This window comes from Pelodiscus sinensis, chromosome 2, assembly GCF_049634645.1.
Source record: "Pelodiscus sinensis isolate JC-2024 chromosome 2, ASM4963464v1, whole genome shotgun sequence".
NCBI lineage: Eukaryota > Metazoa > Chordata > Testudines > Trionychidae > Pelodiscus > Pelodiscus sinensis.
The window spans coordinates 215,458,489-215,472,889 of NC_134712.1; the positions used below are offsets into that span (position 1 = coordinate 215,458,489).

A 14,401-nucleotide genomic window follows, 5' to 3' on the forward strand; every position below is an offset into this window, starting at 1 on the left:
CTTGACTCAACAAGGTTGATAACTGAAATAGAGGTACACCTGGCCTCTTCTCTCTCCTCCCCCTTCCCCCCCCCGCCCCCGCCCTCCCGAGACCTCCTCAGGCTCCATGTTGCTCCAGAAGAGCACACAGAGAGATCTGGTCTGTTACCATGATGGTGAAATCACTGTGTCACTCCAGTGTGGATGACAGACAGACTTTTTGTGAGTTTCTCATCCAAGAAGTTGATGATTTAAACAATATGTTAAGATGCCATGTGAAAACACTAGGGCTGTGTCTAGACTGGCAAGTTTTTCCGCAAAATCATCTGCTTTTGCGGAAAAACTTGCCAGCTGTCTACACTGGCCTCTTGAATTTCCACAAAAGCACTGACGATCTCATGTAAGATTGTCAGTGCTTTTGCGGAAATACTATGCTGCTCCCGTTCGGGCAAAAGTCTTTTTCCGAAAGACTTTTGTGCAAAAGGGCCAGTGTAGACAGCAGAGATTCCTTTTCTGCAAAAAAGCCCCGATCGCGAAAATGGCTATTGGGGCTTTTTTGTGGAAAAGCGCGTCTAGATTGGCCACGGATTCTTTTCCGCAGAAAGTGCTTTTGCAGAAAAGCGTCCTGCCAATCTAGACGCTCTTTTCTGAAAATGCTTTTAACGGAAAACTTTTCCGTTAAAAGCATTTCCAAAAAATCATGCCAGTGTAGACGTAGCCTAGGGTTGTATCATGGTGAACAATCCCTTTGCAAGCTCTGTGGAAAGGTGAGATGTTTTGACTTCCAGCTTCAAAGGAATTTGTTCTGTGGCCTGCATGGTGCCTAGACTTGAATGAAGTTAGCTATGACAACACATTTCTAAGTTATTCTGACACAAAGTGAAACCTGTGCTGAAGACCCTACATCCAGTGAGAGAAAGCGTTGCTGTCAGAAGTAAATTCAAAGTTTCTCCAAATTTCTTCAAAGTTTGCCTCTACCAGGCAATGGGACTTTGACTGATTGGTCCCTTATATTTTTGAAGGATGACTAAATATTACTTGTATCTTCTTGGGTAATATCAACAGATTGCTTTGGGCCCAATTCTAACTTAAAATTAAATTGGATCAGGTGCTTTGTAAGCAGGTTGGGAAGTGGTCTAATTTGGCAATTTATTAGGTATTATTTAGGTAACATAGGCATTCCCCAGAAACAGGGGCTGATCTGTTAACCAGTTAATATTAAGTCAGGGCTAGGGGCATAGCTAGTGGTTTCAGGGGCGGGGGCAAGGTGTCCCTATTTTTGGTTCAGAAAATATGGTCACCATAGCTAGAGCCCCAGTCTGGGTCATTTCCCTGCCTAAACAGAGAAGGGCTTTAGCAGTGCCTAACTCTCCCTGAAAACCTGAGTCCTGAAAAACAGTCACAGTGTATCCTTCCTTCCCTGTCCTCCTTTGCCTAATGTCCTGTCAGGGTCCTCCAATTCTGCCCTCTCCAACCCTTCTGCACTTTGACCCGCTCCCTTGCCAGATATCCTCGCCCTACCATAGAGCACAAACATAGGCATACCCTTTACTACAAAAACAAATAAAAATAAATCTAAACCCTGCCAGCCTCCTCCCGCCTCAGACCTCCAGCCAATGAACTACTCCTGCCCCGTTGCCTGCCACACCCTCCTTCCACTGCCAACAGCGATGTGCCTTTCTCCATGGCGTGCTCATTTCAGACCTCCCTCCCTAACCCTGCTGCCAGCCAAACCAAACCCGTCTTCTCCCTGCTGACAAATGACCCTTCTGTAGCCTTGTCTCTATTCACATCACCCTTGCTATCAATACCTCTGCCCTGACCTGCTTTATCTGTGGCAATACTAAAATCTTCCCCCCGCCTGACGCATTCAGAATCCTAGCTCTGGTCTGTGCCCTGCCTAGTTCTGTGGGTTTGTCTGCATGTGGATAGTTACTAGATACTGACACAGACACAACGTGCCTTTCATTGCACGTAAATTCCCAGCACCTCAGGCTGCTGCAACCCAGCTTTAGAGGAGGTGTGCTAATGTGCCTCATTTGGTTGTTTAACTCGAAGTGCTTGACTCCTGTTCACACCTTTGATTCGGAGTCAATATACAGAGCAAAAGGATGTCTGCGCTGAGCAGTGGGGCCTGGCAGCAGATAAGAGATTGCTGCTGACTCTATGCTGTAATTCACTTCTCCTTTCGTGCTGATTGTCACGCTTTAAAAATTCATGAGGAATACTACCAGGGTGACATCTAGTGGTAGGAACATAAAGGAGGCACATGACTGCTGTAATAGGCTACACCTAGGAGTAATTGTTGTGTAGAGAGAGAACTGGCTCAGGCTTTATATAAATATCAAAGTCGGTCATGCTCCCGTAGCTGTCAAGAGCAAAACTCTCATTAGAAATTCTCAATGAACTACTTTAATGCTATCTGGGCTACATTTAGTAAATTACTTATCCCATGACTAATATGGTTAGGCTGGGCAATCACACCACCCATTGAAGCAGTTGGCTATGACAGCAAACTTCCATTCAGGCTGAACAAGGGAACAATTAAGCATCCCTTTGTTTAGTGAAAGGTGAAACAATGGAAAACCACTACCCAAGGGCTCCATGGCTTGCAAACCTAGATTAGACCATGTAGTCCAAGATGTCTCAAATTTCTGATAAACAAAGGATGGAAGGATTGATTTGATTGTAGCTGTATGTCTTCTAGCTTACCTGACTGGAGTTCTCTGGTAAATGGTACTTTTTAGAAATGTTTTGCTATTTTCATTATATTTTAGAACTGGGGTATCTACAACCCCTAATCTGAGAGGTGGCAAATGTATTTCAGGGTACGAGGGGTCATTCACTCTTCATGTATCATGCAGTTCTTTGTCTCTTTCCTGAGTCTGCCAAAGAGTATGATAGCGAGTTTGTGATATGGGAGCTGGGCCTGACACCCACCAAACATCTTGTATAGAGACCATCACACAAATATTAGATAGAAAAAAAATCTTCCAGTTGCTAGTGGAGCTTCATTTGTATTCACACTGGTTTAGAGGTGACAAGCTCCTCAACTGAGCTGAAGTATCCAGTTTCCCAGTGGGTGCTAATTTAGAAAGGCCATTCTAGTCTACCTAAGTTTGTATAATGTGCTCCTCACCACATTAAATATCTGAACATTAAATGAGGTGACTAACATCTGTCACATGTTGTTCCCCTCCTTTTCCCCAGAGGGAAAATTACACATGACAGAGTGATGCTAGGGTTGTGGCTGTTCTTTCCCCATATATGTTGTTAGGTCTTTATATTAGAGAAGACAAGGTTGAAGAAATGCACCTCGCTCTTGAAATAGAAAGTGACAAAGTTTGTGATAGCCCTTAGTTCCTTCAGGAATTTGTTTCAGTCTTAGACTAGTACCCAAGAAAGCTCTTACTCCTGCAAATGAGTTTTCCTTTTATTGTAGGAAATTCCTCTGAGCCTCAGGAGAAGAATTATTGACCAAGGCCTACATTCTGGAGCAACAGATAATCTAGATATCCTGGGCCCAAACCTTTGAAGTGCCTTAAAGATAACAACTGAGGTTTTGAATTTCTCTCAGTGGTCTGTGGACAGCCAGTGTAGAGAATGGAGGTCAGGGTTGGTGTATCTGCAGGATCCCATATTCCGGAGGAGATACTGCATGCTGTAGTAGTGGGGTTTTCCTAAGAGCTGGTGGCTTCCTGACCAAGTATATTGCATTATTGTAATCAAGACAAGACAAATGTTTGCATTGTACATGCAAAAATACTCAAAAATCAAATAGTAAAAGAATGATAAGGTTGCACAGACCAGTCTTCAGAGGTTAGGAAATGACAGAATTGAAATTGCCTGTGCAACCTTAAAAGATCCTCCTTGTGCATCTGAAGTATAGTACAGTCTGTAATTACATGATTATGCTGTATTTTTTCCCAGTGGTCCTTTATCAGTGTTTGAACCAAGGACATGCAGAGCTAAAATAGTAGCTAATAGGGAGTTACCATTACGTGAACATACATTTTACCAGAAGTTTCAAAAGAGTTGTGTAACTAACCGTGGGATACCTGCTAGCAGGATCCTGGATTCTGTCCGTAGCTGTGACAGGTGAATGTGATCTAATAGATATAGAATAACTATAGTGAAAGCACCCCAAGCACATACATGTGGCATATTCATCCTGAAAGGTGTTATGACTAGTGAAACTTGGTTTTGTCATATGAGACAGATGGCTTCTCTTCCCCGCTCTGCCAGAAACGAATATGTACAATCTCCATCTTGCCTTCTTTGTAGATTAGTGAGTAATCCAGGCATGAAGAGCACAGAAATTAGCAACATCAGCAGGGATTCAGTTAGCCCATAAATGATGGTCTTTTAGCCCCCAGTTCTATTCACCAACATGAAAAGGCATATGGATAGGGAAGGCTCATTCTGAGTATGTCTACTGTGGAGCTCAAGGTGTAATTTCCAGCCCGAGCAGAATATGTGCACTAGCTTTGACTGAGGTAGCAAACTAAAAGCAGAAGTGTAGTGACAGCAGTGACAGCCTTCAATGGGTGGTCTTCAATGGGATTGTACTCGGGCAGTCGTCTGTCTAGCTGTGTGCATTGCTGATGTCAGGACGTAGACAGATGTGCACATGCTCAGTGGCAGATTTTAGGCTCCTTAGGGACTTTTGTGGGCAGAAACGTAGTTATCAACAGGGCTAGGAGTCAGCTATATAGGATGGTTTCAAGATCTAAATTTTATACTAAGTGCCTGAAGTGGCAGATAGATGCCTAAATAGGGTTGTTAATTTTGGTTGGACATATTTCTGGAGGTGTCAATGCATGCCAATTTTTAATTAAAGATTAATATTTAATTCTTGGGCATTTTAGGACAATCCTGAAGGGTTGGTAACCCTATTCCTAAATCCCTTTGTGGCTCTAGCCCATAGTGTATATTTGGAATGACAGTGATTGTGTAAACATCATTGTGCATTATGCATCATTGTGCATGACAGCTCTGATTTGCCTGAAAATAGAGAAGGACAAAACGACTTTTAGAAATAAAGGAGATTCAATGGGATGAGGAGAGAGTTAGTGGCTGAAGGAAGCTGAGACCTGTTGTACGCTGGCATTTTTGGGACAGAGAAATAAATGCTCCCTTTTGCTGGTTGCACTAATGATTGTCTCAGCTTTTGAAAGACCAACAGGCCATCTTTTATACAATGCCTTTGAAAGGAAGGGAGGTGAAGTGTGTCAGATCACTAGAGCGTGGAAAAATGGCAAGGGGACAAATTCTTCAGGCAGTACAGTTGTTTCAAATTCAAGTTTATATAGACAAATTTGTAAGTGGCAATGGTTTTCATAAGAATTACTTATTGCAGTAGTTTTAAATAGGCATACAGTTATGATGAGGAAAAATTAAGATGCAACTGACATCACAGGAGAGAAAAACAACAACAACGTTTTCTTATATAAGAATTCCTCTCCTCCACTCAAATGTGGGTACATGTGTAAGCAGAAATAATAAGTGAAGCTACAATGCCTTTTGGGTACAGATTAGAGCCTGCAGTGTAGAATAGATTAGACTGCCTTGAAACACTAGAAGTGCTTGGCTTACATATAATAATTTAGAAAAGTGAATTGTAGTGATGATAGATTGTTCAGTGCTGACTAGAGGCTGGATTCAGTCTTGATAATACCTATTTCACACCAGTCGAATGCTATTGATTTTGCTGGATTTACTCCTGGTTCAACCAGTCGTAAGTGAGAGCAAAATCTAGCCCCAGGAGCTGAATGCTAGATTCTTCACTCAGGATAGTCTACACAACGGAGAGGATCAAAGCTGCTGCTGTCGATCTTCCAGGGTTCAAATGAGCAGGTCTAGTGAAGATAGCTAATTGAAACTAAGAGGGGCATTCCGGTCAATGCTGGTAGTGCTGCTTCCACAAGGAGCAAGGGAAGTCAAAGGAAGAGTGTTCTCCCTTCGACTTGCTGCAGTGTGGACAGTACCAAAAGTCGAGTTAAGATACTTGGACGTCAGCTCACAATTAACATAGCTAAAGTTGTGTGTCTTGGATGTCAGCTCACAATTAACGTAGCTAAAGTTGTGTGTCTTAGTTTGACCCGATCCCCTAGTGTAGACATACCCTAAGATGGCAGAAAATTATACTAAATGTATAATACATTCCACATATGTTTTGATGTCCTTTAAATTTGGCCTGTCCAAAAAAATTAATTAAAAGCCTGTGTAACCCACACACCTAGGCTGCGTCTAGACTGGCATGATTTTGCGGAAATACTCTTTTGCGGAAATACTTTTAATGGAAAAACTTTTCCGTTAAAAGTATTTCCGCAAAAGAGTATCTAGATTGGCATGGATGCTTTTGTGTAAAAAGTGCTTTTGTGCAAAAGCATCCGTGCCCAGTATAGACGTGCTTTTGTGCAGGAAAGCGCCGATGGCCATTTTAGCCATCGGGCTTTCTTGCACAAAAAATGAAGGTGCCTGTCTACACTGACCCTCTTGCACAAGTATTCTTGCGCAATAGAGCTTATCCCTGAGTGGGAACGTCAAAGTATTTGTGCAAGAAGCACTGAATTTTTACATTAGAACGTCCATGCTCTTGCGCAAATTCAAGCGGCCATTATAGACAGCTGGCAAGTTTTTGCGCAAAATCTTGCCAGTGTAGATGCACCCCGTGTGTGGTTACTGAGCAATGCAAGTGGTATCTAGACCACAGCAACAGTTAAGACCAAGAGACCTCTACAACATGGGTGGGAGCCAGCTGGCTTTTAGCTCAGAGGGTAGAGGCTCCTATACTTTGCTTCAGAGGTCCCAAGTTCAAATTTGCCTGTTTACACCTGCTCTTATTGCATTGTATAATACCCTCCTTCACTTCTCTTTCAATCTTTAATAGAACCACTTTCCATTTTCAACCCTAGAAGGAAGTCCAGTCCATACGCTGGATCTAAATATTTTGTGTATCCTTCATTTTTTACAGCGGTGCTCAAGATTTCATTGTGCATATGACATTTTAAGAGGGAGGTTCTCTGGCAAACACATCTCCTCCCCTGTGCAATCATGCATTCCATCTCCTCTCACCTTGAAGGTTCCTTTGACCATTCTCAGTTACAGAACAATACTTACAAGGAGTTGTCCTGTGGCACCTTAATGATTTATGTGGGCATAAGCTTTTGTACATCAAAACCACTTTGTCAGATGCATAGACAAAGTGGTTTTGACCCACGAAAGCTTATGCCCAAATAAATCTGTTAGTTTAAGGTGCCACAGAACTCTTCAGTTTTTATTGATACAGATTAAAATGGCTACCTCTAAGACTTATTACTCACAAGGAGGATTAGAAGAGTATGTATATATTTTTAGATTAAGGCTTGATAGGTATGTGGTCCTATTTGGAAAAAAAGTCCCTCCCTACTTCTGCTCTTAATTTAGTTTCCTGAAGAACTAGAGGACATCAAATAAAATTAATGGGTAGCAGGTTTAAAACTAATAAAAGAAAGTTCTTCTTCACACAGTGTGTAGTCAGCCTGTGGAACTCCTTGCCAGAGGAGGCTGTAAAGGCTAGGACTATAACAGAGTTTAAAGAGAAGCTAGATAATTTCATGGAGGTTAGGTCCATAAAAGGCTATTAGCCAGGGAATAGAAATGGTGTCCCTGGCCTCTGTTTGTCAGAGGCTGGAGACAGATGGCAGGAGACACATCACTTGATCATTGCCTTCGGTCCCTCTCTGAGGCACCTGGTGTTGGCTACTGTCGGCAGACAGGTTACTGGGCTAGATGGACCTTTGGTCTGACCCAGTATGGCCGTTCTTATGTTCTGATCCCATCTGTACTCATTCACTCAGCTGGGAATCCAGCTCCAGGAGTCTAGGCAGCCATATTCAATCCACCAGGAAGTGTTCCAGAGACACTTCCCCCTTTTGTTTTACTCTGTCACAGAATAAACCAGAGAAGCTATACATTTTGTTCATTGTGCCATTGGCCCTCTTTGTCTGTCCGTCTCACTTAGGAATTATGTTAATGGTTCATGGGTGTGAAGGGATCCCCTGGTTGCAGCTTGGGATCATGGGATTGCTGTACCCCCTTAAATCTCCAGCCTGGGTTGTATCTCACAACACTTTACTAGTTACAAGCAACAAACCCTCCAGTTGCTGTTATCACTCAGTACAACTGCTTAAGGAGCCCCACACCCAGCTAAATTGCCTGAATGCTCCCAGAGGCAGTCATGAATGACAGCAAGAAAGGCACCAGCTAAATCTCTCTAGCTCCTAGCTTTGTACCTTAGGAATATATCATCTTTCTCTCAAGGTGAGCAGTGCACATTTATTAACTGGTTTACCACTGGAAGTGGTGATACAATAGCCCTCTGTAAATCTGAGCAGATTTACCAGATGCTACAGGCAAACTCATTGATAAAGATAATCAATAAAACAAATGTATTGATTACAAAAGATTTTTTTAAGTGATTGTAAGTGACATGAAAAAAGTCAGAATGATTACCAAAAGAAAATAAAATATAAACACACCGTCTAAACTCTCAACCCTATTAGACTAGACAACAACCAGATTAAGCAATTTTTTCTCATCTCCCTGGTTATTGCAGTTTATAGTATGTGAGGGTTTTGTGGGGAGTGTTTTTATCCTTCTCAGCCAGGGATTACAGCAAGGGTTTCTTTTTCCCTGCTTCTCACTTGTGTGCAGCACCCAACTGATTTTTTGTGGGTCAATGGACCCCGACCCAAAAAAGGTTCCCCATCACTGCCTTAGTCCATGTGAACATAAGTGCAGGTATATCTGGTGCATTGCTCAGTCTCCTAGCAAGGCTGAGCAACTCCCCATGTGTGGCCTTGTGCAAGTGAATCATTGTATGGTAGCTCCCTTGCTGGACAATGGCTGTGGATGGGCAGTTGTTTCACACTTTACCTAGGTATTGGTCACATTCCTTGCTTTTGTCTCTGAGGAGCGAATATATCTGATTCCCTAAATTACAGCATGTTTTATTGACAACCATTCAACATAATCTCATAACTTCATATGCACGAATGATATATATAAACAGATAGAACAGTGAGTTTCACCAGATTATAACCTTTCCCCCAGTACCTCACATAGCATGCTTTATATGCAAGATGGCAGGGTGCTCTCCCAAGGTATAGAATGTTACAATTTGTTTGCAAAAATTCTTGCTTCCATTGAAGGTCAGAGAAAACTCCAGACTGAATAAATTTTCCAGGAAAAAGCTCCTCTCAATACAGGTCCCACACCTGGGTTTGGATCTCAAAGCTAGGAATGCTTACTGGTAATGCACTGTGGGTGGAGGGCTGGTCCAGCCCAGCTGGGTCTGCTATGTGTGGGTGGGAGACACTCCAGCCCAGCTGGGTTGGAGCAGCTCGCTGCCTGTGGCACAGTGTGGTGGGCCCTGTTCACAGCAAGTAGCTACAGCCTGGTGGGGCCTGCTGCATTGCAGACAGGGGGCACTCCAGCCAAGCCGGGCTGGAACCGCCCCCCTGCCTACAGTGTTATGTGATGAGCCCTGCATAGCTCAACACTGCTCAGGGTGCTGTGGACGGGGGTTGTTCCAACTCAGCTGGGCCTGCTGCTTCAGTACACCCCTCCCCCAAACACAGTATGACACAGTGGGCTGGTTAACTGGTTAAACATATAGTTTAACGGATTAACATTTCAAATAGTATTTTACATTTCTACTCAAAATATTCAGCACATTCATGGTTTAGTAGATGAGAAAACAATCGTGATCATCTAGTCTGATCTACTGTGTAAGACAGATCACAGGACTTCCTTGCACTAATTGTGTTTCAACTAGAGCATATCTATTAGAAATATATCCAATCTTGATTTAAAAATGGCCACTGATGGAGAATCTATCATAACCCCTTGGTAAATTGTTCCAGTGGTTATATCACTTGCACTGTTGAAAAAATTGCACCATACTTCCAGTCAGAATACATCTAGTTTCAAATTCCACAGACCGTGTTATAATCTAACTTTAGTTGTATATTGAAGAGCCCATTATACATTTTTTGTACATTTTTTGTTTCCCATAAATATACTTATAGACTACAATAAGTCACCTCATTACCTTTTCTTTGTTTAGCAGACTGAGCTCTTTCAGTCTATTACAGTAACATGTGTTCTTTAATGTCTCTGTCATGGGGTGTCCTAGTGCCCGGGACACCGCTAGTTGTTCCTTGCAATGTACAGCCCCTAATGTCAGGGCTAGCTCTGCCTCTCGGGATTAGTTCCAAATCAATTAGGGTCAATAGGCCCCTGGGGCCTAGTCACAAATACAGCTCCCCCCGCAGGGTACGGATGCCCTTGCAGGCCTGACTCGCAGGTAGGCCTCCTGATGAGCCTTGGATCTGGATTGTTGTGGGATGGGGGGCAGTAGGAGGAGCTGGGCCCTCCCATTCCATCAGGTCCCAGCCCAGGACCCTGTTGGCAGCGATAGCGTATGCTTCTTGCTTAGCGGGGATTCCACCCGAAGTGCACTGAGCTCCCAGAGGTCAATCCCCCACCCTGGGCTCCTTCTTACCGTCCCTGGGCGTTGTTCCAGTCCCAAGGCTTGGCTCAGTGAATTGTGGCCTCGTAGCGGTCCTCCCGAGCTGGGGCTGTCATTGAGGCTGTGGCCGTGGCTGCTGCAGGGTCTGCTGCTCCTGGGGTGGTGGCAGCTGCTTCTGCAGCGGTAGCTGATGAGGAGCCCCTAACCGAGCTCCTTCCCCTCTGGCAGTCCACCCCAACAGCCCTGTGTAGCCCTTTTATCCCGGAGCAGCTGGAGCATGCCCAGTAGGCTACAGAGAGCATGACCTCCCTTACCCTCAGAGTCGAGTTAATCCCTTCCGGTCTAGTGTGGGGGAGGCTCACCCGGTCACTGTCTCACAGCTCTTTACTGAACCTTCTCCAGTTTATCAATAACATACTTGTTGACAGCAGAACTGGACATATAACTCCAATAGCAGGCACACCAGTGCACAGCATCAGGATAATATAACCTGTCTACTCCAACTATTCAGTTTCTCTTCCCATCTCTTCTTCTTCTGTCTTCCTATTTCTTTTTTTTCTGGTTAGATGCAATGCCAGTGCATATCCATTGCTCCATAGCCTGGCTTTTTAGCTTGACCCCAGTTATGGCTATACAGCCTTCAACACACCTTACCCAGGCTGCCATTTTGAGTATTTCAATAGGTGAGTCAACAGTACCTGATCTTGCAGGTTCACTCTGCAAGCTGACTCTACTCACAACTGACTATTTATGATGAAGAGTGTTAATTTGCCTTAAGAGAATTTTGACTGACTTCTGTGGACTTTGTATCTGGCCCTATATGGGGGAAGATTCATGGATCATAAGTGTAGCACTCAAGAAAAGGTCAGCAGCAGCTTGGGGCTAGCTCTTGTCTGCAGCTGAATATCATAGGATAGCCCAGCTTTGATCACTGATATCACTGAGACACAGAACGCATTGAGACAGCAAAAAAGAGGGTGTACGGATTAGGGGTTTTATCACAATCTACATCTGCTTTAATTACAGAAATGGGTTAAGCCATAGCTAGAAAGCCAAAAAGCAGAGAGAACTTTTATATCCTTATAAACTATCAGAGTAAAGAGGAGTATAACACTCTTATTTTAAATGCTTTTTACTTCCTGAAGTAATAAACTCTTTGAATTAAGTAATAAAATCTCTGCAATTAAGGACTCTATCATGGAGGCATAAAATGAAGCAACAGGCAGGAGGCAGCAAGCTGAAATAAGCACCAGAGTGAACTGATACCACCATTGAGGTTATACAGTTTTATTTTAAATTCACTGATTATTTTCAGACACTGTTTCTATAGCAAAAAAATTCTGTAGTAGATTCGAGCTATCTACAATGATCTACATGTAAAGATGGCAGACTTTGGGCAAACATGGGAACTTCTGATCAATCATGTAACTAGGAAAATGTGTTTATTGTAAATTTTCAGATTGATACCCTAGAATTCTGAAGCCCTCTATTTATTCAGACAAAAGGGACACTCTGAGCAGTGGTACCCTAAATACTCACAAGCAATCTGGGTGCTACTGTCAGTGTTCTAACTTGGAGTTTTGCATTCACAGGAACAAGAGCAAATGGCTGTTGTATCTGCTGAATCTTCTCAAAGAGATATGCAAATGGGGGAGCCCATGACTTGCCAAATGTTGCATTTGCCTGAATGGGCAGGCTAGGGGCACGTGCTAAACAATAAGCCCACCACAGAATTTTCAGCACTGTGGCACAAGTGCAGCTGAAAAAGCCATTTAGCTGCACCTCAGTTTGCAGCTGTAGCAAGGGGTAAAAGGGCCACTCTCAGGAGCAGCACTGAACTGCCTCTTTACCTCACCATGCAATGCCGTTCCTCCATCAATCAGGGCATTCTAGGTTCAAATGAACTCTTCCCGAAAAGCACTGGCAAACCGTGCAGATTACAAAACTCTGATATCAGAGGCTGTCCATGAGACATACTGCTTAATAAGTGTGCAATTGTATTCTGCACAGGCTTCAGCTTCCAAATGGCCTTGGCATGTAGCAGACATTTATTATACCATGTATAAGGTGGGCATTAATGTAATTTCCCCATACTTTAATTTACACTCGCTTTCCTACTTCAGCACGCAAGTGACACCAACGTAGACTCTATGGGTATGTCTAGACTACAGGCTTACGTCAACATAAGTTTTGTCGACAGAATCTGTCGACAAAACTTATGTCGACATAGAGCGTCTAGACTACATCCAGTTCTGTCGACAAAGCAAGACGCTTTGTCGACATAACAGTGTGGACGCAAAGGACAGTGTAGATGCAATAATGCCTTCTGTCGACAAAAGGCTTTATTCCTCGTAGAATGAGGTTTACATACGTCGACAAAACTGCTGAGTTTTGTCGACGTTATGTCGACATAACTCAAAGGCAGTGTGGACTCAGGTATAGTTTTGTCGACAAAAGTGGACTTTTGTCGACAAAACCCTGTAGTCTAGACACACCCTATGGGACAGATTATCCATTGAGATGTTGGGGGCAGCAGTGCATGTAGGTGGTGGTGGTGGTCACATTGGTGGGTCAATAGGGTTTGCATGGAGCTAGATACAGCTCTTAACTCTGCCTCATGCAGAGGCCAGGTTATAAGAGCCTGGAGGCTGCTTTAACTTGAGCCAAGTGGAGATGAACTCTTATCAACCACACACCAGCGGGAGAGAAAGGAAGCATGTGGTGGTGAAGTAGCCATATTCCTGGCCTGTCTCTCCCTGTCTCTGACGTGCTGCCTGAGCTGGGACCAATGGGAGGGAGATGTGGGAGCTGACAGCAGCTTTTTGGCTACTGTGAAGTCTTGCATGTGGCTGATTGTTACAAGTTACTGAGACTCAGGAAAGTTAAAACAGAGCTTAGATTTTTTGGGATATTGTAAATTCTTTGACCAGGGGTTATCATAGAATCATAGAATACGAGAACTGGAAGGTACCTCCAGAGGTCATCAAGTCTAATCCCTTGAACTCATGGCAGGACGAAGCACCATATAGATCATCCCTGTCAGATGTCTAACCTGCTCTTAAATATCTCCAATGATGGAGATTCTACAACCTCTGTAGGAAATTTATTCCAGTGTTTAACCACCCTCACAATTAGGACGTTTTTCTTAATGTCCAACCTAAAACTCCCTCGCTGCAGTTTAAGCCTATTGCTTCTTGTCCTATCATCAGAGGTTAAGGAGAAGAATTTTTCTCCTTCTCTTTTAACTCCCTTAGGGTATGTCTACACTACCCTCCTAATTCGAAATAGGAGGGTAATGTAGGCATACCGCAATTGCAAATGAAGCCCGGGATTTGAATTTCCCGGGCTTCATTTGCATAAAGCCGGCCGGCGCCATTTTTAAATGCCGGCAGTTCGAACCCCGTGCCGCGCGGCTACACGCGGCACGGAGTAGCTAGTTCGGATTAGGCTTCCTAATCCGAACTAGCTGTACTCCTCATTCCACGAGGAGTACAGCTAGTTCGGATTAGGAAGCCTAATCCGAACTAGCTACTCCGTGCCGCGTGTAGCCGCGCGGCACGGGGTTCGAACTGCCGGCATTTAAAAATGGCGCCGGCCGGCTTTATGCAAATGAAGCCCGGGAAATTCAAATCCCGGGCTTCATTTGCAATTCGGTATGACTACATTACCCTCCTATTTCGAATTAGGAGGGTAGTGTAGACATACCCTTATTGTTTTTGTATAGCACCTAGCATAATGGAACTCCAACTTGTTCAGCTTTTTGGGACTACCACAATATAAACATAATAGCAACAACAACAATAATTATTACAGTGTAGTATTTTTGTATTGCAGTAGTTCCTTGGAGCCCGGTCAAGAAGCAGGATCCTATTGTGCTAGGTACTGTACAAACACACAGCAAATAAT

At 43.6% G+C, this 14,401-nt stretch overlaps 1 long non-coding RNA gene across 1 annotated transcript in view; it reads left to right on the forward strand.

Annotated features, from left to right (window-relative positions):
• Positions 1-14,401, forward strand: part of LOC112544335 (uncharacterized) — a 62,615-nt gene that overhangs the window by 517 nt on the left and 47,697 nt on the right. The gene's annotated exons all lie outside the window — the stretch shown is intronic.